Source organism: Nipponia nippon, unplaced genomic scaffold (genome assembly GCF_047370975.1).
Source record: "Nipponia nippon isolate SJK-2023a ecotype South Korea unplaced genomic scaffold, ASM4737097v1 scaffold_28, whole genome shotgun sequence".
NCBI lineage: Eukaryota > Metazoa > Chordata > Aves > Pelecaniformes > Threskiornithidae > Nipponia > Nipponia nippon.
Window position 1 is genome coordinate 4,295,869 of NW_028262345.1, and position 26,686 is coordinate 4,322,554.

Below are 26,686 nucleotides of genomic sequence, written 5' to 3' on the forward strand. Positions count from 1 at the left end.
TACTGCTTCCGTCTTGTGCCTGGTGTAGGGTCCTGCAGATCCCACACCGCGGCTCATAATTAAAGTGAATAGCCATATCCCACTATCCTGAACACAGCTTGCAGAGGGGCATGGGGGGCATATTTTCTTATTTCCCAACTGTGGAGCAACTTGTGCTTGTATTACAGTAACGTTTTTGTCATTTGTGGCAAAAGACCTATCCTGTTGGGACAAGTCAGCCTGAAGCTTGCTGTAGTTAGTTAAGCTAGCTCTGAGCTCTATTTTTGTTTCTTTTCCTGACAGAGGAAAATTTATATTTTCTAACACACCTAGTAGAATTTGTTCAGTTTTCCTTCTCGTTTTAGTGCATAAGAATCACATCTTCAGCACAAACCAGGGTTACAAACTAGATTCTCTACCCTTGTGATCAAAACTCTGAAAGATTTCAGAACTGTAGCATATCTCAGATTTTTGGTTTCCTATGCCAGGCCTTCCTTCAGTCTGGCAACCACTGTGCTGATTTCTGACCTCATTACAGTCTCTCTTATGAAAATGAGGTACCAAAATTTAATGCCTGATGTAGCCTCTGAAATATGGTTGTATGCTATACTGGTCTGACCTTTTCATTATTCTGTAGTTTGACTGACTGGCTATCCCAGCCCTTTCCCACAAGTTGAGGAGGCTGTAATCATCGGAGGAATGGAGCTGCTAGATAATCAGCATACAGAATGCCGAAAAGGTCAGGATAATCCAGTATACATAACAGATGGATGCACAGATAGGTAATACACAAGCAGAACTTGAGGACTAGATATGTGTTTTCTAACCTTCAAAGAAAGTTGCATTCTTTCTCCTACTTCCCCCCTGCCCAAAGAAACCCACAGACTTGTTATTTGTTATTTTAAAAATGCATATAGTCTTCACAATTTTCCATATGCTGCAGACAAAATGCATTTCCTGCCTGACTGTCTGCGGGACAGAAGCGACAAGGTTCAGGGGAAAATACTAGAAACCTTTTAGCATTGTTTTCTTTCAAAAATCATTTCAAATATCTCTGCTCAGTTTTTTACTCTTTTCCTTTTAAAAAAATATGAAAAGAGATATTAAAATGGATATTTCAAGAAGCTTGTTAAAAATTTCAAACAGAGTATTGTGAGTCATTCTCCCTTTTTCCACTGGTGAAATAGTATCAAGTAAGAAGGGAAAATGGGAGAGATTTTTAAAAGCAGCATTTTGTTCTGTTCTCTGAACTACAGGACTGAAGATTTGAAACAATGAGAAATTACCAGTTTTCTTCTAAAAAAATCATGGCCAAATACCTAGTATTTCTTATTATTACCTCTTCTTCAGAATAGTACAAATTACTTAGCTGCAAGGAGATACTGAGGTACAGTATCACTGTACTGAAGTCAAGACACCAGAATTTATCATAGGACTTAGATAAATGTACTAGTTCAAATTTACATGCCTAACAGCAACAGAGGGAAATAATTGAAGAATAATATCTAAATAACACGTAGAAGGAAATTCCGTGTTATTACAAATCAGTTTGGTTATCTTCATTAATCAAGCTAGAAATCAGTCCTCTCCTTTCTTAGAGGTTTTCTTCACAAGATTCAGTGTAACCCAAAGGGTAGAAAATAATTACCTACAATTAAAGAATATGCAGCACAAGCCAAGGTCAAGGTGAAGCTCTAGGGATCTTTCATTAGCCACTTTAAGGCAGGTTGAGAGTAGGCTAATAAAAATTCTGACCTTCGATATTTTGTTGTCTAAGAGAAACTGAACCTTGTTCAGCAAAGAAGAAGGGTATATTCCTTTTGTCATTCCTCATGAGGGTAGAGAGTCACAGGGATGATTTTTAGTCACAGCACAGTTTGCTGAACTAAAAATCCTGCAGACTGTTCGCTTCAAATACCTGGCAGGATATCAAACCTGAGAACAAGGTGTGGTAGCAGATGCTGATTCATTCATGACTTGTTTGCCACGATATTGGTCGTCTTTGTCCCATTTCTGCTACTGGAAGCTGCCTTGGATTCTGGCATTAGCGTTTCTTTTTATCGCCTAAGAAATAATCCCTCCCTCCTAGTCCTGTCAACACCACTTGCCTCGCTCAGGTCTTCATCATTTCCCCGTATTGATTGCTCCAGTTTGCTTTATGAGTTAGTCCTTCAGACGTTCTGTGCACAGCTCCTTTGTAAGAGCTCTGCAAGGTCAGATGTCTGTGTCCTGGCCTGCTCAAGGGCTAGCAAGAAACGCAAATCTCTTCCCAGTTCCTGCATGAAGGAAGGGGAAAAATAGGACTATATACACACCTGAACCCAAGCCAGTCCCCGTGCCCTTCTGTTTTCCTCCAGATTTCAGGAGCCTCTACACCAGTTCTCTCCCTGAAATCACAGGTGATGAAACATTTCTTGGGAAACACTGATGCAAAGGACAGGACTGAACATGGATCTCCTGCGGGTTGGAGGAGGTCTCCAGCCTCTGGAATAGCATACATTAAAGCAGAAGCTCTTTATGTCCTTGTTTAGGTACCAAATACCATCTCTGGTTTGAATCCGGCCCTTTTTTCTCAGCCTGCAGGGCGTCTGAGGCCAGATCCTCAGTTATCCGGTTTGATCCTTTTTTGGCTTCTAAGCCAGCCTGCACCTTGTGATGCTCAGGTACTGGTTTACTAATTTTCCCTACTGTAGGCTCAGGAGAGCAGGTGGAAGGGTCTGTGTTAATTGTGCCCCGAGGCTGCGACGTCCTGTCCCTAATCAGCTGCCCTCAGCAGCTATGTTTTTGAAGCAGGTTGCAGGCATTCACTACCCGCTTGAGCACTAAAAAAAATCAGCTCTCCTTTGACTGGCATCCTAAGATGTTTTGTTTCAGGCCTGGACAGTTCATGGCAAAACAACCAAATACTTGGTATTTCCACAGTCATTGTCCAGCGCTCATGCTTAACCCATCCTGTGCCATAATGAAACATGGCCATTGCTTCATAGGAATTACTGTGTGCTTAGCAGTTGCATCTCAATGGATGGGACAGCTGATGGTCGTAGATCTATATGATTGCTTCAGGCTGGAACCGTATTGCAGTCTTATATTTGGCTAATTCTTAGGAAAACTGGTTGGGTTTGTTGGGGAGTTCGCTAGCCAGCCACAGATAATTGGTTTTATTCCTTTTGCTATCAATGTAGCACTATGCATGGCTCTCCATACTGAATTGCCATTTGAGTGCATCTTAATCTTCCTTCTCCTGCAGTGTCATTTTTCCATGAGGATAGCAAGGGTTGAAATATTAATGTTTTTGCCTCTTTCCCTACAGTCAGATATACTATCACTGCCTCCTGCAGTAGGAGGGCAGATGTCACCTCCTGCCACCTTTTTCATGAAGATTGATGCCTGTTCACTTCTTTCTGTGTAACTAAATACCCACTAAACATTTAGCAGATGTAAAGCTGCATAGTCTACCTGAAGAGGGTGAAGCTTCAGACATTGATGCCAGTGGACAGCCTGATAGTGTCAGGCAGAGTAGGATAAATCTCAGAGAGGTCTGTCTATCTAATAGCCCTGGACCTATTCTCAGTTAACCACCTATTCAGTGGTGAACGGTCTGCTCCGTGGAGAGATATGACTACTTCCAGAGGATGATTTATCCTGTCCTAATAGGGGTGCTTAAGAGCAGTGGGATGAATTGCCATTTAGTACTGTCTTTTCCTTCCTCATGTGATGACAGAAGACTGTAGGTAGATATACATATATTTTACAATCTCAGCTGGCTAGGGTGATGTCTGCGTGTGGGAACACTGAGGAAAGGGAGGTTGGTCTTGCTTTGTTTCATTTCTTTTCTGCCATAATTTCTTTCTCCCATTTCTTCTCTGTCTTCAGGACACAATACAGCAAAGATTTATTACTAAGACAAGATGTCAAATTGCTGCGATTAGATCCAGGTTAAATCTATAGTTTCTCTTAGCCCCCCTGACTCTTCCTACCTGTATTCCAAACACCAAGGGAGAACAGTTTATGAGCTCAAAACTCAAAGGAAAACGAAGCAGCTTTAGGGAGTGAGAACTCTGTGAGATGGGACCTAAATTAATCCCTGCTGTAAATCCATCGTAGTCCTAGACAGATTGGGCTGAGAGCAACGCAAGTGATGAACAGGAAGCAAAGGCATAGTACAGGCTGACTTATTTCTCTGCAAAACCTAGCTTCTGTCTTAGTCATTGCTGGTCATGTTATACAGCCCCTGTATGTAATAACATTGGGACGGATAGCGGTAAACTTACTGGTTCTTACTCTTCAAGGTACTCCTTAAATCCTGGGGGCACTGCTCGGTCCTTCCAGCAAACAGCGCTCAGATCAAATTGCAAAGCAAGTTTCCAGATCTCTCTGCTGTCTTTGATTGCCAGCGTCTTGCATTACTACATTTTATCCTGCAACATCCACCGGATAGTGGGAAGTATCGGCACAGAAATGTTTCATGAGTGAGGGGGCGAGGGACGGGTGTAGTTAAAGGACATGATCTGGGAAATATCCTCTGCTCCCCCCGACCCATTTTAGAGGTAGGAAAACTGAAAAGTGGAGCTCTAATGCTAATGTTGCACAGGGAATCTGCAGCAACATTAAGGACAGACCTCTCTCCTGAGAGTCCTGTGTCCCTCCCTCCTCCGAAGGGGTGTACCTGTGGAGCTCCACCTTGGCTCACTCAGCAGGGAAAGAACAGCCACAAAACTTGGCTTCACATCAGGGCTCTGAACAGGAACTTCCCAAGCCCTGGTTTGTAAATCTGCAATACCTGTACTGTTGCTACAAGCCGGAGCTCGTGTCCGAAGAACAGCCTGGCTGCCTGAAACAGAGGATTTGCCTTGACACCTTCCTTTGAACGTTACTCCATGACCATTACTACTTTTTCCCCTCTTGCGGAGCAATAATCTGAATTTAAGGAGAACAGGTACGGCACACTAATTATTAATATGATAAATATGGCAGCTAATTAAATAAACAATTTGAATTTAGCCTCTACTGCCATTTAACTATAATTGAAGTCAAAATATAGTCCTTAAGGCATCCAAAATGAATATGGAATGTACTTTCTGTGACTGTTTTCATTGTTTGAAAACAATTGAGTCTCGGGAAGCAATTACAATGAACCAAACTGCTTGTGTAACAGCCAGGTAAGAGAACGTTCAGGTTACAATGAGCTCCTTTCACATAATAAAGCAGACTATATAGGTTGTTAATCTCAACTGAGCAAGGCTTTCTTAATCCATGCCGCTGTCTGGACCAGAGTTAAACCATTCTAAATGACTGAACAGCTAAAAAAAAAAAATTCACTACCCATATCTGGACAGTTTGACACCAAAGAGTTGGTACTGATCCAGAAAAGGAAAACAAAAATGATTTAAAGGAAGTGATTTGTCACAGGTAGAAGAGATATGCTGAACTTCTTTCACCTCTGTACGCTGTCGCTCCTTTGCAGCTCTGGTGGGAAGGAACCAAGGAAGCTCAAGCCCCAGCCATGCTTGCCCCATCTCAGAGGACGATCAAAGCAATTTTTAATTCCTCACCTTTTCTGGAGATAGGTGGAGTTTAGGCTACAGAGGGTCAACTCAGGTCCGTGCTTCTGTTCTACTACCTGATCCATCCTATAAGACCATTCCAGCAGAGAATATTAGATTCCAGTCTGTCCTGTTTTCCCCTCCCACTGCCACTACCTACTAACACTTGACAGACCACAAAGCATGACGTTTTCTTCAGGCAGGCTGTGCCGGTCCTGTGCAGAGATGGCACAGAGGTGAAGGCACCTCCAGCAATTCTGGCTCTTCCCAGTCCTGCTCTTGAGGAATGAGGAGGACATTCCCTGTGGGAATTGGTTCCACACTTTCTTTTTTCCAACCCTCCTTAAAAAAAAGCCCTCCCACTTGTGTCTAATATCCTTCCTGAACACATTGTTGGTTGTTGTCCTTCTTCTCAGTTTACCTGGCTGCAGTAGAATTAAAAAGAAAATTAACATTTCTCCCACAGGCAGATGAATTCATCCTTGTTGCAAATCCCAGGCAGTCTGTACCTTTTGAGGCTTTGCTTATTCCCTTTGGCATCCCTGTGTGAACTCATCTTTGGGTTACCCATTCACATGATGAACTTGATATATAGTAGCGTGGATAATCGTGTTACTGAATCCAGGGCCAACTACAGGGGAAGACCATTAATAGCTGCCCGTGCCGAGACAACATGGCTCCATCCCCTTGCCATGAGTCATTCCAGCTGCTTGAAAATGCTATCTTTGTAGATTCCCCTTTGGTCAGGAAGAGGAGTATGGAGATTGCTCCAGCTCAGCGGTGAAAATATCTCCCCAATTTGTAGACAAGAGAGGTCTTTCAGAGACATTCTTGGACAAAATACCTAATAGTGCTGCGCATGGCACAAACACACTCCAGTTCCCGAGGCCAGTGGATAAAAGACACATATGCTGTCACAGATTAGATATGAAACGAGCATATGTTTCTGCACTGAATCAACTGCAGAATCAAGTTTGCTGGTATATCTGGTCACAGGACAGGTCCCTGGCATATGTACAGGGAGGGGAGTGTGTAGGTACGCAGAGTCAAAGATTTACCCTGCTTTGGAGCACGGAATCACAGACGGGGTGGAATGACAGCAATTAGAGATGGAGATTAACGCTGCTAGGTCTGAGAACATAATTTCAGTGGAGTCATTTCTGATTTACAAGAGAAAATGCAGGTCCGGCAGCTCCAAAACCTTGCTGAGGCCTGCTTCATATTTTCTCTCCTGCCATAACTAAACAGTACAAGACACATACGTACATGCATACATACACACATATGATTCCAGCATAGCATTTCAAAAAGAGGCTATGTTTTAAATTTCATCTAAGTCCATGTAAAACACTACTTTTAGTTTGTCTTGCAGTAGAAGTTAAACATTTTCTAGATAGTCAAGCATTTATTTATTTATTTCTCAAATAACAGAGTGAAACAAAGTGAGCTTTTTTTCCATGATATTGGTTGTTACTGCCAATTTGCAAACTCGGGTCATTATTCAAACTGGGCTTTGGATTAGGTTATTCTCTCTTTCTGTTTCCAGTGCAGATATGTGACAAACTCAGTTGCAAGATGCTGACTGTCCCACAGATAAAAGTTTCAGTGTTACAGACCCTGGTAACTGAAGGTAACCCTGGCTGGACTATTCCTGTCTTGACCATTGCTTGCTTTCGCTGCTCCAGTTGCTGCTAAGCAACTAAGGTACTTCTGACTGTCTAGTCATGTAATCCTTTTAGTTCTCCTTAATTTCAAGGAACTGTTTGCAGTTAAACACAACTCAACGTTTGACTGTAAACTCATTAGAAACAAGAGAAAGACAAGGGAAAACTTGATCTCCTGTGCAGTGAAGGAAGAGCAATGATATTGTGTGATTGTGAAAAATCTGAATGTAGTGCCTCTTTTTGTTTGTTTTTGGATGGTGTTAGGAAGTTAGACGTCTGAAACATGATTGGCCTGATGAACTTCATCCTCTACGAGTTACAGACTACTTGATTCAATCTCTGTACTGTTAACAGCTATCTCTGAGAGCACGTGGAGGATGAGGGAAGAAACAACTATGAAAGAACACGCATGATGTTTAGCTCCAAAAAAAGTTGTGAAGGGGAGGTGTGAAGTCCAGGAAGTGGAGGATCACAGACTAGTCATTTCAGTGCCAGCCCAAGGGAAATTATTGGAAAAAATAATTGACCCAAGTATTTGTTCACACCTAGAAGATAACAAGGAGGAGAATAAGACGGCATTGATTTGTTGAGGAAATTGTGGCTAAGCAGGCTGAGCTCCTGTTCTGGGATACCCAAAACTAAATCCAAATGAAATCAGGAGTTACAGACCAATTCACAGGCAGGTGATGTAGGATACCTTGTACTCTCTATGGTGCAGAGCAAAGATGATAGTAATATCTGCCTCCAAAAACACACAGTCCTGTGCTTGATTCCCTTTCACTGTCGGGACATTACAAGGACCTGTTCTTTAAGGCCCTCTGTGAGTCTGGGACAGCTATATCAAAAATCACCTCCTGAGGCACAGACCACTGGGACAACACTGCTCCTCCCAGGCAATGTGTTTGACAGTACCCAGGAATAAGCACTCAAGAGCCAGAGATTTAAAGAAAAAAAAAAAAAAAAAAAAAAAAGATTGGCTAAAACAGTGAGTTTATTCTGAAGTGTTTCCAAATGGCCACACATCTTTGTTTCAGTGGTGAAAATCCCTTTTAAAAATTATTTTATTTGATCAATTAAATGCTACCAATTTCTGGATGCACTAACCACAAATTTGCTAAATTCCTGAGCTAATGAAAGGCTGGCTTGCTTTGACATGAATGAGAGTTTTGTTTGAGTAACAATCGAATAAGGACTTGGCCCAAAGACAGCAAGGAAAACATTTAGATGTTAAATATGTATTCAGAAGACCTTTCTTCAAATCTTTTCTATTACAGCAACAGGATTGTAATTGTGTTCTCTAGAAGGGACAGTTCAGTGAGACATCCAGAACCTCTCAGGATTTAGCAGAGTGAGCAAGAAACTATGCAAATATTTTAGTTTAGAAATACTTGAAGCTCCTTTTCAAACAATGAAAGCCTCAATTAAAGCCAGATCTCCGTTATTTAAAAATTCCAGGCAGCAACTGAGAGAGAAAGAGAGTGAGTGAGTTTCATTTTTTTCCCCTCACTCGCAAACATAAAGTCCAAGGTATTTGAGAGTCAGGAAAATTGTGTCTAACATTCAAACTGTGAGAGCTGAGAAGTCTGAAGCTGTGATTCTTATCTTCTAAAGAGTTTTGCAGTCATCAATACCTAAAGTAAGCTGAAGTACAAGAAATAGGTGACCTTAATAGATATAACTCTGTATGGGTTCATTGTACCATGAAATTAAATTTTTAATCTGAATTGATGAACAAAAATGCTTGTTTGATCCTCCCCACACACAATAGTTTAAATAGTTTGGTAACTATTTCACTTCCAGAATGTGGCTGCACAAACAAGATCAGCAACAGAATAATCCACTTCATAGACTATGGTCTGGGATGATCCGGAAACAAAAAGCTCTTGGAGACTTTTTTTTTGATTTGTTAAATTGTTGCAAGCAAGTTTTAGGATTATTGGGGACATAAAATTATGTTCTTTTGCTTCTGATAATCTGCAAACATAGGGGTTAATCCCAAAAGCCACTAAAATCAATAGTCAGTGAGTCTTTTGAGGGACTTCAACTGGCTTTGGATGCGGTTCCAGACTTCTGTCTTTTGCTGGTGTAAGCCGTCGGTTTTGTGCATAATCACATTCAGCAACATCTTATCCTCAGAGCTCATCTCATTTCAGCAGGCTTCCCTTAAAAGTGATGCACTTCCTCCAAGTGTACCTTTAAAATACTTACTGCCAGGCTGAATTCAAAGCAGATATGTTGTCTAGAAGGGACTTGCTGACTATTTGGCGTATGACCACTTGGTCTCAAGAATGCTAATACAAGTTGTAGAAGCTGAAATGAAGCTATTAATAGAGGATCCCCTGCCAAAAACAAAAAAGAAGACTTCATCTTCTGTATTTCATTTTTAAAAGCCAGCTTATCTTCCTTTTTTTTTTTTAAGTTCTTCAGTATTAAAAATGCCCCTCCATCCATGATCTTATTTATGGCTTCTTTTTCCCCTAAAATTGCTAACAGAGATTTAACAGATAAACAGGAAGAAAAATCGTCTCTTCATTAGCATCGAAACCTGAACTTGGATATGTTGGTCAGCTGAAGCTGTCAGAATGGCTGGAGGAATTATCTGCTATTATCTGCCGAGTAAACACCATTACAAAGTGAAAACTGATGCCATAGCATTTTTTATAATGCAATAGGCATGGCCCTCACTACTGAGTATTGGAGCCAAATGTTCTGCCATGGCCCTATACAATAGCACTCTTTGACAATAGCTCAGTATTTAGTTTGTTATGAAATCCAGTCTATTTTGGGAGGGCCCTATTGTTTCCATTTTATATGTGCTGCAGACTTGTGTCTCGGAAAACACGGAACTAATTGCAGAAGTTGTCACTGTTGCTGAAAAAGCTGAAGGTTTTGTCCCAGTGTGAGTGGAGAAGTGTCTTTCTGCCAGCTAGAGCCTCGGAGACAGCTTGGTCCTGCAGGACTGCACACGTGTTTGTCGATGCCTGTGGGAAGGATCAGCAGTGAGCTACCAAGCAAAGCTGATGTTCAGCTTGCCACCTTTTTGTAATAATTTCTAGAAGTACCAATGTCTATCCTGGAGGTATCTCATCTTTGATACTTCTCAGAGAAGTATCTCATTTTAACACCAGTCCCTGAAGGAGGATATAAAACAGTAAATGTAAATATCCAGCTCTTAGAGCTCTTCATTTCCTGAAATAAGGTGGTTTTGTCCCCATAATGAAGCTGACTCATTGCTGCCATTAAACAGGAGGGGTTGCTTTATCTATGCTGCTCTCTAACAACCTGATTCTGCTCTCTTTTCTCTCACAAAAGACAAGGTCATGCCATTAAAGTTAATAACATGATGCATACAGGAGTGAGAAGAACGTGAGCTGCTTGTGTGTTCTCCACCTCTCTCTCTCACGTGCACTGGTTCAGTTCTAGTCTTATTTTGACCATGGAAAGTAGGATCCTTAGCAAGAAGCAACTGCAATGCCAAATCGAATGCTTTTGCAAAAATAGCTTGTTGGGCAGTTCCTGTGGGATGCCTCATTGCTGCAAGAGGCCCCTGTCTCTGAGCGTGTCCATGCCCCTACTCATGCCCCAAAATGCCCGTGGCTCTTGTCTTGCTCTCCCTGTGTAGACCCATTGCCTGAGTCTGTAGCTGTATCATCAACTCCACAGATAGTTTTTTTCCTTTCCAAACTGCTAGTTCAGGCTGTGGCATTGTAGCATAGCTTAATATAATAATTTCAGGTAAATCAGTGATCTAATGATGTACTCAGTTGTATGCAAGGTAATCCTTACGGGCCTTAATCTGTAACAAGCCCTGGCCTGTTTTAGAGAGAAAACAAAGCAGACAAGGATTTTGTGGGGTTATGAGAAGTAGAGAATATCAAGAGGAATCATAGAATCATAGAATCGTCAAGGTTGGAAAAGACCCTTAAGATCATCAAGTCCAACTGTTAACCTATCACTGCCAAGTCCATCTATACCATGTCCTCGAGCACCACATCTATCCGTTCTTTAAATACCTCTAGGGATGGAAACTCAACCACTTCCCTGGGTAGCCTGTTCCAATGCTTGACCACCCTTTCGGTGAAGAAGTTTTTCCTAATACCTAACCTAAACTTCCCCTGGCGCAGCTTGAGGCCGTTTCCTCTCGTCCTATCACTTGTTACTAGGGAGAAGAGACCGACCCCCACCTGGCTACAACCTCCTTTCAGGTAGTTGTAGAGAGCAATAAAGTCTCCCCTCAGCCTCCTCTTCTCCAGACTAACTAAAGAGGAAAAAGGGTATTCCCCCTGCCTGGTTTTATTAGTGGGCAGTGATGCCCCATGGTTGGTGAAGGGGACTGATGTTAATATTTCAGACATTCATTAATGTTCTGACTCATGATGAGGCACTGGACTAGCCACTTCACTTCTGCTGTTCTGTGCCTCTATTTCTAAGACTGTAAAAAAAAAAAAAAAAGACATTAATATTCAACTCTACAAGATCAGCAGCAGAAGCTAGAGATTTATTTTGAGCCCATAAAAATGACTAAAAGAAAAGAAAAAAGTCTCATTGACTCCTTTCTTTAGCTTTCTTTTGATTTTTTTCTTGGTTTTTATATGTTTCTAAATAATTACTGACTTTTCAAAGTTCCCCGTATGCTTACGCAGATATGCTTTCCAAAGCTGGGGACTCAGAGTCAGATTGACAAGTGGACTGAAGTTGGCAGAAAGACTCATGAGGCCTTTTAAGCTTAGTCATGATTCCACAGAAGAAAAACCTTCCATTATTTTAGACTTGAACTCTTTACTTTTGTTCACAGTTTCAGAAGTTCACAGCAGAGCTAGGAGCAGTCTGAGGCCCAAGCCTTTCCTAGTTCACAGAAACTGTATTTGTGCATCCTCATGCAATCTTACTCGAGTTACTGTAAGTTTGAACAGTCAGCCTTTCTCTGCTGAGATCGATCAGAGTAAATTTAGAGCTATCGAACCTCATTAAATATGTATTGATGTTTGTTGTATGTGTATTTTTTCCTTTTTTCCCCATTTAAAACGATTCCAAGTTTGTGCATTGAATGCAAATCAGCAAATGAGAGCTCATGAGGAGTTTGCAGACAAATAATGGTGGTGCACTGGTTCCTGCTACCTGTTTCGTCCTTCCATTTTAGAAGACAGAGTAAGTGACAGGTAGCACAGAAGTGGTTCATTCTCACAGTGACAGAATCTTCTGAAGGACTGTGCCCTCCCCTGGAAGCATCCTGTGAGCATTAATGGAAATTAGGGACACATACTGAGGAGAGTAGAGGTGGACCATACATAAAAAAAATATTTGTTATAAAACATTTATGTGTAAACTCAGTACAGGGGAAAGGAGCTGGACTGACAGCGCATGGGAAGCACAATATGTTCCCACATGCAACCCAGCATGATAGTAGCAAAATACAGGAGGAAACTTCCCCTGGCTCATCTGTTTATTTCCAGTGCTGATTATGGGGAACGATGCATTTCAAGCTCTGTGTTTTAGCTTACTTGTGGGCTTTGAGCACGACCGCGAAGGGATTTCAGGGATGACAGCAGTTTGATGTGCCTGTGTTGACATATATGTGCTTGCACATGTGGTCCACTTTTGCTCTCCAGTAATGTACTCCATCTTCGAAAGAAATGGTTAATGCTCAGACTCGTCGTGGGCCAGATGCTTACCTGGTGTGAATCAGGGAAGTTCTGCTGGAGTAAAACTGAGCTGCGCTAGTTTGTGCTGGCTGAGGATCAAGCCCAGAGAAAATATATGTAGGTGTTTTATCTATTTTGTAAAATTGTATGAGAAACGGCTTGCTTTGGAAGCTTACCAACCTTCCCATTCTAAATTTGGATTGCTTACACACGCCAAAGCATTTCTAGATGAAGGACCATGCAGTCATCTTCCAGTCAATATTCATATCCTCTATTGACTAGAATGGTGTAGCCCTGGTTATTTAAAATATAGCTGCAATCTGCAACATCAGAGCATTTTATGTCCAGTGTGACTGCTTTACTCTGAAAGTAAAGTCTCTTTCTTTTCTCCCTTAGGCCCCCCAACACAGTGTGTAAAACCCAAGAAGACATAGCCTGAAGGGTCCCCGCCTTATATCTAATCATGGGAACTATTGCTTAGTATTGATATTGCCTTATTAAAGCAATTAGCCAAGCATTTCAGAAGCTTGTTAATGTTTCTAGAGTGACTTCTAATGAGGGATAATGATAACAAGCATGGAAGGTCTCTGGTGAACTTTAGATAATGATGTAAATCTGAGAAAGGTCAATGGTATTCGTGGATTCAATGATGGCCATTCCATTTCCGTTCATTACCTAGTTCAGCTTTTATTTTCTCTTCCCAGGCCATTTACATCGGCAAGAACATGTTCCTTATCCAGTCTGGAGCCCTACCACTTGGTTCACGCATTGACTTGGCTAAGAAGTAAATGATGCTGAGCTTTAGCACTCCTTGTAATGAGCTCAAGTCTAGACAACAACGAATCAATTAACAGAAGGAAAGCAGATACAACAGGAGGCACTGGACAATGACAATGTTTTGCATTTACATAGCAAAACATTTCCCCAGAAGATCCCAAAACAGGGGCCTGGACATCAGGAGGAGCATTTTGTGGCTGTGGAAAGGATAATGCCAAGGGGAGTGAGATCAAACAGAAAGATATAGAAGGGTCCTACAGGGAAGCAAGAAACGGAGCTTCTTTGCCAGAACTGGACTGGAAAGCTCAGGTACGACAGAAAGGTCTAGAGCTGTAGGAACTATTAGTATTGTTATTAAATAGGCATTTACTAGCATAGAAATATCAAGTATGTACACCCCATCCCCACTAATGTGCCTGTGCTGACAGATTTCTAATCTATCCCTGTCCCTGGTCAGGGACTATGGCCTTATCCACAGATGTCAGCCCAACACTAACTTTGCATAGGGCCGCGAAGCAGCCCTGCAAAAGGGGTGCAAAATTCTGGAAGGAAGCTTGAGAAGGCTGCGGGGGTCAGACTGGACACTGCTTCAGTGCAGGCTGTCACATGAAGTTCTGGCTAAAGGTCTCATGTAGTCCTTTAAGGAGGCAGATGTGAAGGCAGGGTATAGCAAGAGGAAGGGTATTTCCACCCTTGCACAAAGTCATTACAGGAATTGGCGCTGTGTATAATTCTGATACGAACATTGTTTTTATAAAGAGCCACAGAAGTAGTTTGAGGGGTAAAGGAAGCGTCTGTCAGTGACAGACTGAAAGAGCTGTCTATTTAGGAAAAAGAATAGAGAGAGATTACTTGATTACTCCATGCTGGCGCTCCACTGGTACATTCATGAGAAGAAAATGCTAGATACCGAAAGGCCATTTAATCTACTAGAGATAAGCATAAAAGCTTGTTACCAAGCTGGGCAAATTTAAAATGGAAATGAAGTGCACACTTTTTCTTTTTTTTTTTTTTTTAAAGTGAGGGTGATCAGCCAGGGGAAGAAAGTCCTTAGTAGATCAATAAACTGCCTCTTGCAATTGGCCAGGGACTTGAGAGCACCAGCAGGTTTAATGGCCTTGCCCAGCCTCACCTGTGTCCTCCATCCATGCAGCCTGCTGCCCATTCCCCTCACAGCTCTATTTAAGCTCAGATGTGGGCTCCCCGAGTTCACCTAGGCTTTGCTGTGGGTAGGTGTCCTGCAGTTCCTGACCTGTAGACTGGTCTTCCCAGATTGATCCTGGACCTTCTGCGTCACTTCACCTTCACTAGATGATCACTGGAGCACGAGCTGCGTCCTTACTGGTGAGGCTGCCCTTACTCCTCTCTGTGCCTTAGTTTACCCATCTGTTTGGCAGGCCCCGTTATGGTGTATTACTGACCTGATAGGTGCTGTTATGAGGATTAATAATTAACAATGGGATTTGTAAATCTGGGCTGACTCTAGAGAGCTCGGAGAATTGTTCCAGGCTTGTAGAGAAATCAAAGGAGGCAGAAGGTAATTGTAAATCACTTTCAGGAAGTAGTTTTATGCCTTTGGTGGAAAGAACTATATAAGGGAAATGTATTAAACGGAATGCCTTCCATTCACACACTCTTTACTAATATTTTGAGCCGGTAGATCACTTTTTGATTATTAGTGCAAATATTTGCTCTTTGTTTATTATTCTGTGTCTCTTTAAGATTGAAAAGGAAGGCAACTAGGAATGGCTGGTGAGAGGGGCAGATGGGAATTATTAAATAAGTAAATAAAAGGCCAGTCATCACATTAATCACTCCGGTCCCCACTCTGTATCAATCCCCATGCTGGTGACCCCCTCTCCCAGAGCACAAAGTCACTGGAGCTGAGAGGGCCCGTGCCTGGACGTGTTTGCCCTCTGGCAGGAGCTCCTGAAGGACTGGGACCAGGCTCTTCATCTGCATCTCACCCTCCTGCATCTGTCCCTGCTTTTTAGACTGCAAGCTCCTATGTGTTTGGGTAGCACTGAGCACGGTAGGTGAGCTGACTCAGTTTTGTAATAACTGATAACTGGAGAGAGAGAGAGTGTTGTTTTGGGAAAGAATGGGTATTACAGAGCACTCGAGCTGAGAGAAGCCAAGCCATCGAGGCTCACTGTAGGAAATGAGGAAGTTCATGTGCTCAGGAGAGAAGAAAGCTTCAAGGGGAGATGCAGAAATTAAATGACTTGCCCAAGGTTACATATTTGGTCAAGACCGGATAAACCACTTACTCAAGCCAGCCTGAGCGAGCCCTGCTCCTTGGGCTACCTCCCTTTTCCAGGTATATAATTTTCAGTGATAAGCTTCTTCCCCAGAAGCCTCTCCCAGTCCTGCCTTCATTTGAAATGTCTTTCTTGGCTTATTAATTTGAATTTATCACAGCCAGGGTTTGTCTGAATATCTGCTTTGTTTGTCCTCTACAACTTTGACACTTCAGAAGTTCTTATTTAAAAGAAAAAAACCCCACCCAAAACAACACAAAATAGCCCACAAAACCCACACGGCTTTGCCATAGAGCATCCCTTGTCTTGTTCCTAAGTTTCTCTCTGAAGAACGTGTGAAGAATAAGAGTTGCTTCATGGTTTGGATGAAATTATGTATCTTTATTAGGTTTCTGTTCTCAGGAAACAATTTATTAGACATAAGAATGTTATGTTATACTACCTCCTCCTTTTTGCCTGGGAATTTACAGTTCACACACTGCACCAGCACATAAATCCAGTTTTATTTCTCAATTTATTCACCTGGAACTAAGTGGATTAAATCTTTTTTTAAAGGAGACCGGCACTGCATTTTCAAATAGAAGCACTGCAAATAATCATGATTGTTAGGCAGACAAATTAGAGGTGGCTGTGGACATGCAGTTGCTTTCTATGCAAACTTTTATGCTTGCTGAGTTTAAATGGTGATTTTTTTTTTTCAGTGCAAAATTTACCTTTAATGACCCTCTTTCCCCTTAATAAACCAGGATTGATTAGAATTTGGCTTTAAGAGATGAAAGGACTCTGCAATTATCTACTTGTATATGCCCTTCAGTAAACTACCTTGTCTCCCCCTTTCTACCTCCCCTTCTTAAGAAGACTTTCCCAGGTCCCTCTTGGCTGCGGTTGAACGATGTTGGCTCATGTCCATGCTGCAACAAAGACCTGGCATTCCAGCTGTCTGCTTCTAATCTCCAGTGTCAGCTCTTGTTAATGTTTCAGCATGAAATCAGAGGGGGCAAAGCTGCATGGAATATTAAAACCATGATCAGAATTCCACTGAAATGCTGATAGTCTGCAAGCACCATTAGGAGGGCCGTCAAATCACTGTCTCACATTAAATAAAAAGAAAAGATTTCTATCGCTGGGGCGCACGGGAAGTACAATCAGTGAATCACTGAACTAAATTAGCATTTTTTCAATTGGAGATCGAAGTTGATTTATTGTTCTACACAACATTAATGTAACTATGTGCTTGACCTGTTAAGGCAGCTAATTTTTCATTTAAATGGGTTCTTTCTGTATGCAAAAAGGTTGTAATCATATTTCAACTTAGCAAAGTGATCAGGAAAGTACTGGACTGTTTCAAAATTGTCTTAAGGAGTCTCCCTCCCCCTCTCCCTTCCCCCCTCCCTTATGCCTAGTGGTCAAGGGCAAGCAGTTTAAAAAAAAAAAAAAAAAAGCTGTCTCAAGTAATAAGCTTAATTGTCATTTGACTTGAGCTATTTTACACCACTTTGACCATGTAGGAAAGCATTTGAGTGGGTGTAAATTTCACACCCCCGAGCCCTGCGAAGGGATCTTAGTACACAAGGAGGATCCTTCCCATCAATAATTTCAGGTTTTGCAAAAAGGGGGGGGTGTTGTTATTCATCCACATTTATTTTTCTCACTGTCCTGAGTAAACAGTTGCTGGATATGACCATAGACAGCCCATATTTTCTGTAGGTTTACAAAAATTAAAAAAAGCTCCGAGTTAAGCGGCAGCAGACTGAATTAAAGACCAAGAAATGTAGGCCAATACAAAGCTCAGTACAGAATGAGCAGTGCAGAAATTCCTGCTGGTTTTAATAGACTTTGCGAGGTATTATATAGAATAAGAGCTGTAGTTTTCCAGTGAAGTTTGTTTTGCAAATGAAAATGATGGCTTGCTGGAAGTGAAGCTGCCTGTGAGAAAGTGCTCCTGATGAGTCTGAAAAAAGTGTAGCTGTCCAAGAGGAAGTCTACTTTTCTGGTCTGGAAGGCCACTCCATTTTGCAAATGTAATTTATAGTTTGAAAGAGAGAAATGGTTTTTTAAAAGGCAAAAATCCAACCTGTGTGCAAAACCTGCCGAGGTTGTCCCTTTCTTCTTGGTTCAGGAGGGTGAGGAGGTGGAGATTTGCAACCTCCAATGCTGGCAGGATGGGAACCCATTTCCCATCTGACTCCAGTATGTTTCCTGTTAAATGTGTCTACTTTAAACCCAGTCATTTCCAACTGTTGCTTCCTCATAGTCCAGCATTCCAATCTGGGAAAAACTTTTGTACAAATTGACATTCGCCAGCTGACAATACAGAGCACCGCGGTGCCTCCTCCCTAACAAAGTGAAGATAATATACATTTCCAATTAGTGGTACACATTCTAGTCATGTTCTCTTTTTACTCCCTAACTATCTTTGTTTTGCTAAAAAGCTGTTCGGTCATTAATGAAATCCTGCAGTTCTGCTAATCCTAGATACAATGCATCTTTTCTCTAGCAAGCTATCCCTGACATAAAACTACAGTTACCCAAGTTCCCCACCACATTAAGATTCGTTGTCATTTGCCTTTCATTACATACCTGATGTAGCACAGTAGCAGTCAAATGTCCTTGGCAGGCAAAGCAAAGTATTTAATTGTATTAGTTTCCGCTTGCTCCGCCTTAGGAACAATTTTTTTTTTTCTTGGGAGGGGAAAAAAAAAAAAAGAGGAAAAAATACTGTATCTTGGAAACTTATACTTTCTGGTTGGACATAAAGGTAATTATACTTAAATTCTCAAAGCAATCTTGCATACACCCCCCTCCCCAGCAACACTGTATTGCCAGTGCCATATGAAATGCCTCTCCTTAGAGGCGAACAATGAGGCATTCATCAAAGGGAACTAGTGATTAGATGTTTTTCATTTTCAGAACTTTAAGAGATAAATAGAGGCCCTGTTCCTTCATTTGATGTACAGTACTGTTGGGATTCAATTAATCTCTTCTGATAAATACAGAATTTCTGCAATATTATTTCGGAAGGAAGAGTCACACAGAATGTTGACTTCAATTCCTCAGAATACGGGTGCTGGTTTTCAATAAAGAAATATATTAAAGAAAGCTTGGATGACCATGGGGCCTGCAACAGGGCTATGAAGCTGTACAGCTTTTCCACTGAACAGTCTTGTTTTTTCCCAATGTTTCCCTTTGAAAAAAGATATTGGATGGAATAAGGAGCAAAATGTTGAAACTCTAGCTTATGTTTTAGGAGCTCTGAATTCTGTCCCTTGCTTTTCTCTGGAATTATTGAGTCTCTTGGTGTGTTTGTGCCCCATTCTGTTAATGGAAGTTAATAATCTTTTTCTTCATCAAGATGTTGGGGGTAGTTTTTTTTAAACTCTTGAAATGCTCAAGTGCTACAAGGTTAAGCAGTGCAGGGATCTCTATAGATAAATTCAGTTACTACGTGTAATTTCTACAGTCTTCATTTGAATATGCAGAGTTGCAACCAAAGGGAGCTATCACTGGCAGGCTGCTCTATGGCCTATGAAAAATGAATTGCTGCTTTCAGCACAGTCTAGGTTGTGTGTCTGCGTTACAAAAGCTGTCTCTGCAATTGATAATAATTTACCTATCTATTCCCATTGACAATTTTATTAATAAGATCAATGACTGAACAGGTCTCAAACACTGAACATGCATCTTGTCATTGCTGGAGCAAATGAGGAATATTGATGGAGCAGGGTGGTGGAGGTTTGTGTTGCTGTTGCTGTGTGGTACATGATCGGTGGGTGGACCAAGAAAATAGGTCAGGTTTGATCAATAGGCCTGCTTTCATGAGTACTGAATCTACTTATACAAATGGACCAACTCAATCAAAAAAATAAATAAATTAGGTAACTGTCAGGCCGAATTTGAACTTAGTCTAAAGGAGGAATAACTACGCTCCTGGCAGCAATGCTGAAGTTGTGCAAGTGCTGTGAGGAAGCTCTGTGAAGGTGATGCCCATCAGGGAGGTTCCCGACTGATGTCACGGGGTACTTGGGTGGATATTTCGAACTCTTTATCCATACTGCAGTGAAGAGCTAAGACCCTCAGCTGCTGTAGCCCCGTGGGGTGATTTACACAGTTCAAGCCCAGCTCAGCACAATCCCAAAGTTGTAATATTGTGCACGCGTTTTAATCAATCTGGCTTAAATTGCCACAACCCCTTTTGAATCCATTTGTGGTTTTTATCATGATCACATTTCACTGCTATACTTTATAATCTGTCTTTCCTTGTGATTATTTTGCACTAAAACTACTTTGTATGTTTTGCTATAGAATGAGCAGGCATTTATTTAGAGTGGCACATGCCACATTGCTAAGTCAAAAGAATGAACAAATGGTGTTCATTAAGGGTTTGACCCGCCTCCCATTTACTACTTTGGCAAATCTGCCACTGATTTTACTAGAGCAGAATCAGATACTGATTAAATATGAGTTTACCACTAAGGACAAGATAGGGATTTATGGTCAAATGCTGCAGTCAGTTTCCAGAGCACCACAGAAATATCAAGGGACAAGTGGCAGCTGTACCTATGAAACGAGAAACGTTTTTGGCACAAATCTTCATCTTTGTATTTTACAGATGCAATAGCTCTTTTGTAGTCTTCAGGATTGATGTTAGGCTTGTTGAGGTCAATGGGAATCTTTCAAACAATTTCAAGGGCTTTGGATCAAGTCTAAAGCCAAACTGCTCATAAAAAGTCAAGAACTAGGCATAGATTTGGGGAGGGACACGGAGGTCATTCGGTTAAAAAAGTGGATTTTCTGAATTTCTGCTGGTTTTATCAGGTGCCTTCTGAATGTAGCTCAGCTTGTATTATCTGTAAGATTTTATGTCACTGCAGTATCTCAAGCTGCACCGATAACACGATCTCACAATGTATTCTTAACACAAAACATGTAGAGAGTTTTGGAAGGTTTAGTCTCTGGATTAACTGAGTGGAAAATGTCTTTCATTGTAGCTGCAGATGGCCCACAACACAGGGGAGGAATCTGGAGAAAAAATCAGAACCTCTTTGTCTTTGCAACTTCAGTAGGTTTTCCAAAACTCTGAACAAGATTGATCACAAAATGAGAGAAGGGATGGAGAATTATTATTTTTCATATTTCCTCATTCTTTTTCATCTTCTTACTGTTTTCCCCAAAGAGAAAACATTAAACACATTTCTCATTTAAAAAATATGAACATGGGGAAAAAAATTCAAACTCTTTATTTTTTTTACTCTAGAGGAGAGGCTTATACTTGCAGGAAATCTAGGAAGCCACCTTGCAAAGAACGTGAAAAGGTTATAAACCCAATTCAAGCAATTTGAATTGCTTGAAATTTGAAATTGAATTTCAAGCAATGGAAAGTAGCAACCCAAAGATATTTGATTTCTGATTTGTTTCGTTTTTCTCCATGAGGTTTCTCCCCATGAGGAGTTTGATTCCTGATGTGCTGTAGTGAGATTGCCAAATATCTGGTGTCACGGGAATTCACGCTCCCCTCTGACGAGTCATGCTTCATTATGACTATCATCAAAATCAAAATAGCAACATTTTTGCTGACTGTATTGCTAATCCAATGGAGACTGGAGAGAGAGGTGGGTGGGTGGGCAGAGAGAAAGCATAGCAGTGATAATGTCACTTAGTTGGGAACAGGATATCTTCCTGTATAAGATTAAGTTATCAAATTAAAGCTTAGTGCTGTGATCAAGAAACTCAGTTCTCCATGTGATATAATTGCCAGTCTGGGCCAAATTTATCCATGACAGAAAGCCATCTGTGTGTATATTTCTGTCCAGGTTGAAGTGGGACCCTTGATACTAATGGGACCACCACCAACACCACTAAGGTATCTGTATGTAAATACCATCCTTAGGTCTTGTGAATAGTATTACTAAGATGTCTAGGGTGATTTTCATTTAATTTCTCAAGCCCTTACAGTAAAAGGGTCATACCTCCATGACAGAACATTTACCAGTGAGAAGACATCTCTGCTTTGTGGGAAAATGAAAAACTAGACCAGCCAGCAATTGCAAAGGAAATCTGTAGCTTGTATTTGTAGCACATTAATAACATGACTAGTGACCTTTCTGAAGACAAGAAATGTGTAGAATTGATTGTCCTACCCAGGAATTGTGCAGAACTACGGATTGGGTATTTTCAGACCAGTCTTTCTTGTGGTCACATCTTTGGCCAGCGCAAACTCAGTGCAGGTATAGTTTGGTCTGGTTGAATCCAAATACAGCTGAGTAACTAGAACAATGCCTTGGTATGGCTGCCAAAGGTACAGCCGCTGGTGGCCATGCTTGAGCTTGTACATTACAGAGTTTCTCCTAAAGACAAGGTAAGAGTTTCTGTGGGTTTTTTTAACCTGCAGAATCTCACTTTTCTAGACTATATATACATATATACACACACGCTTGATTTTTCATTATGATCTGAGAGGAGGATGGCAATTCAGGTCCCCAGAAGTTTTTAGTATTTTGGTAATTTCATATTTTATTAGGGAATAAAAATCCCAGAGTCTAGTGTCCTCCCTTGTTTGGAATTAATCCCACAGGCAGCTCCATGGTTTACCGCTTTGAAAATCCTGAGGTCCCAGATCTAAGGCAATCTGCTGGGTCAGCTTTACTGGTGGGTTTCTCCAGCCTGAGAGTCAGAGTTTTTAGCAGCTCTCTAGGGTTATACTTGAAATCAGAAAGGGTTCCCTGAGTTATGTCACATCTGCAGAAAATCCAAACCCTCCCTGGAAAATACTTTGATTTTGCAAGCTAGCAGTTTTCACAAAACACTGATTTTCTTGACAATCACTATCTTTCCTAGTAAATACCTGCCTTTCCCATCACTCATCACTCTTTAAAGACAAATGGGACAAAGAAAGGCTCCATGATTTGCTGCAGACCAAGGAAGAGTAAGACTTCTGATTTCTTTCTCTCACAACTGCAGCGATGTCCTTCTATAAATTGTAAGGCAGTAACAGATCCTTCAGGCCCCTGTCAGACCTGTCTGTTTGTCCATGTACCTAAGAATGGTTGCAAAGCCCTCTGTTTTCTCAAGAGTCCAACCAGATGATAATGTCCACGTGGCATGGGACATTCTTAACACCAGTCATTAGATAGTGTCACTTGCTCTAAATTTCCCTTAAAATATTGCTTTATCTACCCAGTACTATAAAATTCTGTTGCAACAGGATAACCAGGAAGGTTAATTTAGGGAGCAAACAACTGGCCTGAAACGTAGCAGGTAATTTGCAAGTTGGGTTTCCTGCATGAGGGCAGGTAATTTTCTGGTACTTGGGAGTGGGGTGGATGCTCTGCTTCCTGCATGTATCCAGGAGTAATATACAGAATCCATTAGAGAGATGCCTAATCATCTTAACCTGTCAGATCCAAACCACCCTCTTTTAAGAGCCAATTTGTTTTCCTGCCAGATCGATGTTCTTATCTGTAATTGCACAGGCCATGAATGGCACCCAATAACCAGTTAATATTCAGTTCCATTCCATGACAGGGTGGGGAGCAGGGAAATGTCTTAATTTAAACATTTATTGTACAACTGTGAAAATGTCCTAAGTGAAATTAATTGAAGCTCAAGGAGAATAACTTATAAATCACCTTGTCTGGCTTGCATAAAATGATATAAGGATATGCCGAAGCCTTATCAGGGTGCTCTGTAGAGCTGGAGAAAGCTTTAACCCTAAGGTTACTGCTGTTATTCTGGCTCCAAGATGGAAGAAATCTGAATCCTACAGGTTATGTGATAAAGGGAGGACTGATCTAATTAATAATAATCCACAAATTTTTACTGTTACTTCGCACTTTTCCAACATCTCTCTGTAGTGGATTGTGCTAGACAATTTGAATGTAGTGTTAATACTGTCAGCCATTCATCCCTTATACTTCAGCAGCATTTTAAAGAGGGGTAATAATCCTGTCAGACTGTGCTTTTCACAAATATCACCAGAAAATGGAAAAACAACCCTAGTGACATTAGCAGAATAGGATATAAACAATACCGGCTAAAATACAAGATGGAAATTAGGCAGGCTAATGGGGAATGTGAAGAGCACATAAACACGCAAACAACTTGCAGAGAATTTATTGATTTGCTAGAAACAGTGGGACTGCAAAGGAAATACTTGTTACACTTGAGGAAGGTTAGAAGAACACTTAAGGAAAACAACGATATTGCAGACAAATAAAAGCCAAATAGGTAGGTATCTACCTATTAACTCTTACGACAGGGGATAGTACGGGAAGACACAATGCAGTGACAGAGAAGGAAGTACCAAGACAGGGATGGAGGCTTGAGAAGGAGTGTAGATGGCTTTTTCACAGCATTCAACACCATGGAGGCCTGGTTTATGGCTCCTATCTCCTGCCGCAATAAGAACAGTAATAGAGCGAGAAGTTACAAGGGCCAAAAAGTGCATACCTGTGATTTGTGAAAGACGTGACTGAGCTATTGAAAAAAACCTGATAATCCTGCTCAAATCAGCTGCTCTATAAGAAGCCTGCAAAGGCTGCCTCTTTGGAAATGTTCATCCTGCATATTGCACATCAGCAAGGCTTAATTACGTGCTGGGCAGGCTGAATGAAGAGATTATTTAAAATAGAATTCTGTAACAACTACTTGATATGATACAGATGAGCCAATGCAGCTCCTCTAAAGCAAATTCACATCTCTATAACAGACACTTGGGAACAGGTCAACAAACTAGTGAATAAAAGAGAACTAGTTGACATAATTTATATAGACATGCAGAAAGTCTTCGGACAAAGTCCCTGACAAGAGGCTACGAAGGAAGCCAAGTACCCAAGGGCTGACTGGTAAAACACTGTCATGGATTAGACGTGAGTAAAAAGCGCCCCCCCCCCCCCCCCCCCCCCATACATGCGTCCCAAGAAGGGAAGTAAATGGTTGATTTTTAATATGGCAAAAAATCAGTGCTGTGCCTAGGGTTTTGTAGTTACTTAAATATATTTACCATTGAGTTAGAAGAGTGAAAAGTAAGGCACGAAAAGCTGATTTGGGCTAAGCTGGAAGTGGCTGAATGGTTTTAATGGAACCCTACATAGTAAAAGGGAAACCTGAGGGGCAGGGTGGAAATTCCTGGCTGACAACTCCAAGGGACTCTTCAAAAGAGTATTTGGACAGCCCATATCTATCTAAGTTATCACTGAAGGGAAAAAAAGAGGTCTGTAACTGAACAGTTCAATGTTATCACTGTTCAGTCTACAGCGGTGGCTAAGAAAAACACCAGTGAAGTGGTAGGAAAAAAACCAGCTAGTATGGAACATAATATTGAAAATATAAAGATATTATATCAGTGTCCCATGATATTGGTCACTCCTACACAAGTAGGATACAGAATAAGTAGAAACAGCTGGGAGACGGACAACAGAAATAATTAGACGCTTGCAAAAGTTCTCAAAAGAATAATTTCTTGAAAGAGATTGTTCAGATGAGAGAACATAGAAGTAAATAATAAAAGGAGCAGAGAAGGTGAATTGTAGTACATTCAAAACGGTTAAAAAGAACTGGGTTTTGTACAGTTTACAAAAACCTGTGGAGTTCTTTGTCTCTTGACATGGCTGAGGCCAGGAGTCTGGTGGGATTGAAAAATTCATTGAACATTTGTACAGTGAATGGAAACATCTGCAGTGAAATGGGTGGGATGCTATTCTTCAAAAAGAACCAGCACCAACGCTCCTACTTTGGGGCATAGTTTAAACAGTGACTGAGGAAAGGACTGGGAAGAAAATTCCTCATTAAGGTTTTCCATTGTGATCCAGGAGGAGACATGTACTTTCTTCTGTAAAATTTGATTATCAGCGTCAGATTGCTGTAATAGGTTAGCCATTGGTCTAAATAAATACAGCAATGCATATTTTTCATTATAGCATATTGTCATGTCGTCCAAATTTTTGTGAAAGGAAAGGTAGTTTAAGAGTGAATTGAAATTTCTCCTAGTTGCAATATGGCATCATCAATGCACATCTGTACACAAATGCTTAAGGCGGTAATTGAACAAGTTTATAACACTCAATTAAAATTTATTGCACAGGTATATTTAAGTGCTAGCAATAAATGACAGACTGAGGAAGATTATTTGTGGTTATTCTTAATAGGGGGGATGAGACTCCTGCACAATTCTCAAATTATTTGCCCAGTTGGAAAAGGACTGAAAATAAGGATGATGAATTTTTATTTGTGTGTTTGTTTTTTTTTTTTTTTTAATGAAGCAGATAAGTAGCACTTGTCCAGTTGTAGAACCAGCCCATCCTCAGCTGAGATGGAGGGCAGGGTGAGAGAGGAGGTGCCCTGGGGGTGCAGGGGATGCCCATGGGGTGTAGTGCGGGGGGTCCTGGTGCAGGGGCTGGGGCCTGCCTGTCCTGCTTGCCCTGGCGACCTCCCCGGCAGCCCCTCGAACCCACCGGGTGCCTCCTATCAAGGCAGGGGCCCAGCCCAGATTTGCTTAGCGCCCCTGGATCTCTTCACAAAAGCGTCAAAGAAACCTGGGGAGTCCAAAAGTCAAGAGCCAAAAATTCATTCCTAGGAAAGAAAAGAAACCAGAAGAAAACAGCAAAGCCCCAAACCAGGATTTTAAAGATGAGCTGAAACTTGGTGATGCAGGCAGTAAATTTGACATCTTGCCACCTCCTCCTGGCATGATTTTCTTTGAACTTTTCAATGTAAACAGTGCTAAAACTGTACTCAGGTAGGGCTTTTATGACCAAGGTTTGCAACTTTCCTGCAAATTACTGCCACAGAACAGGACACTTACAGTCCTGTCCACCTTTCCCTAC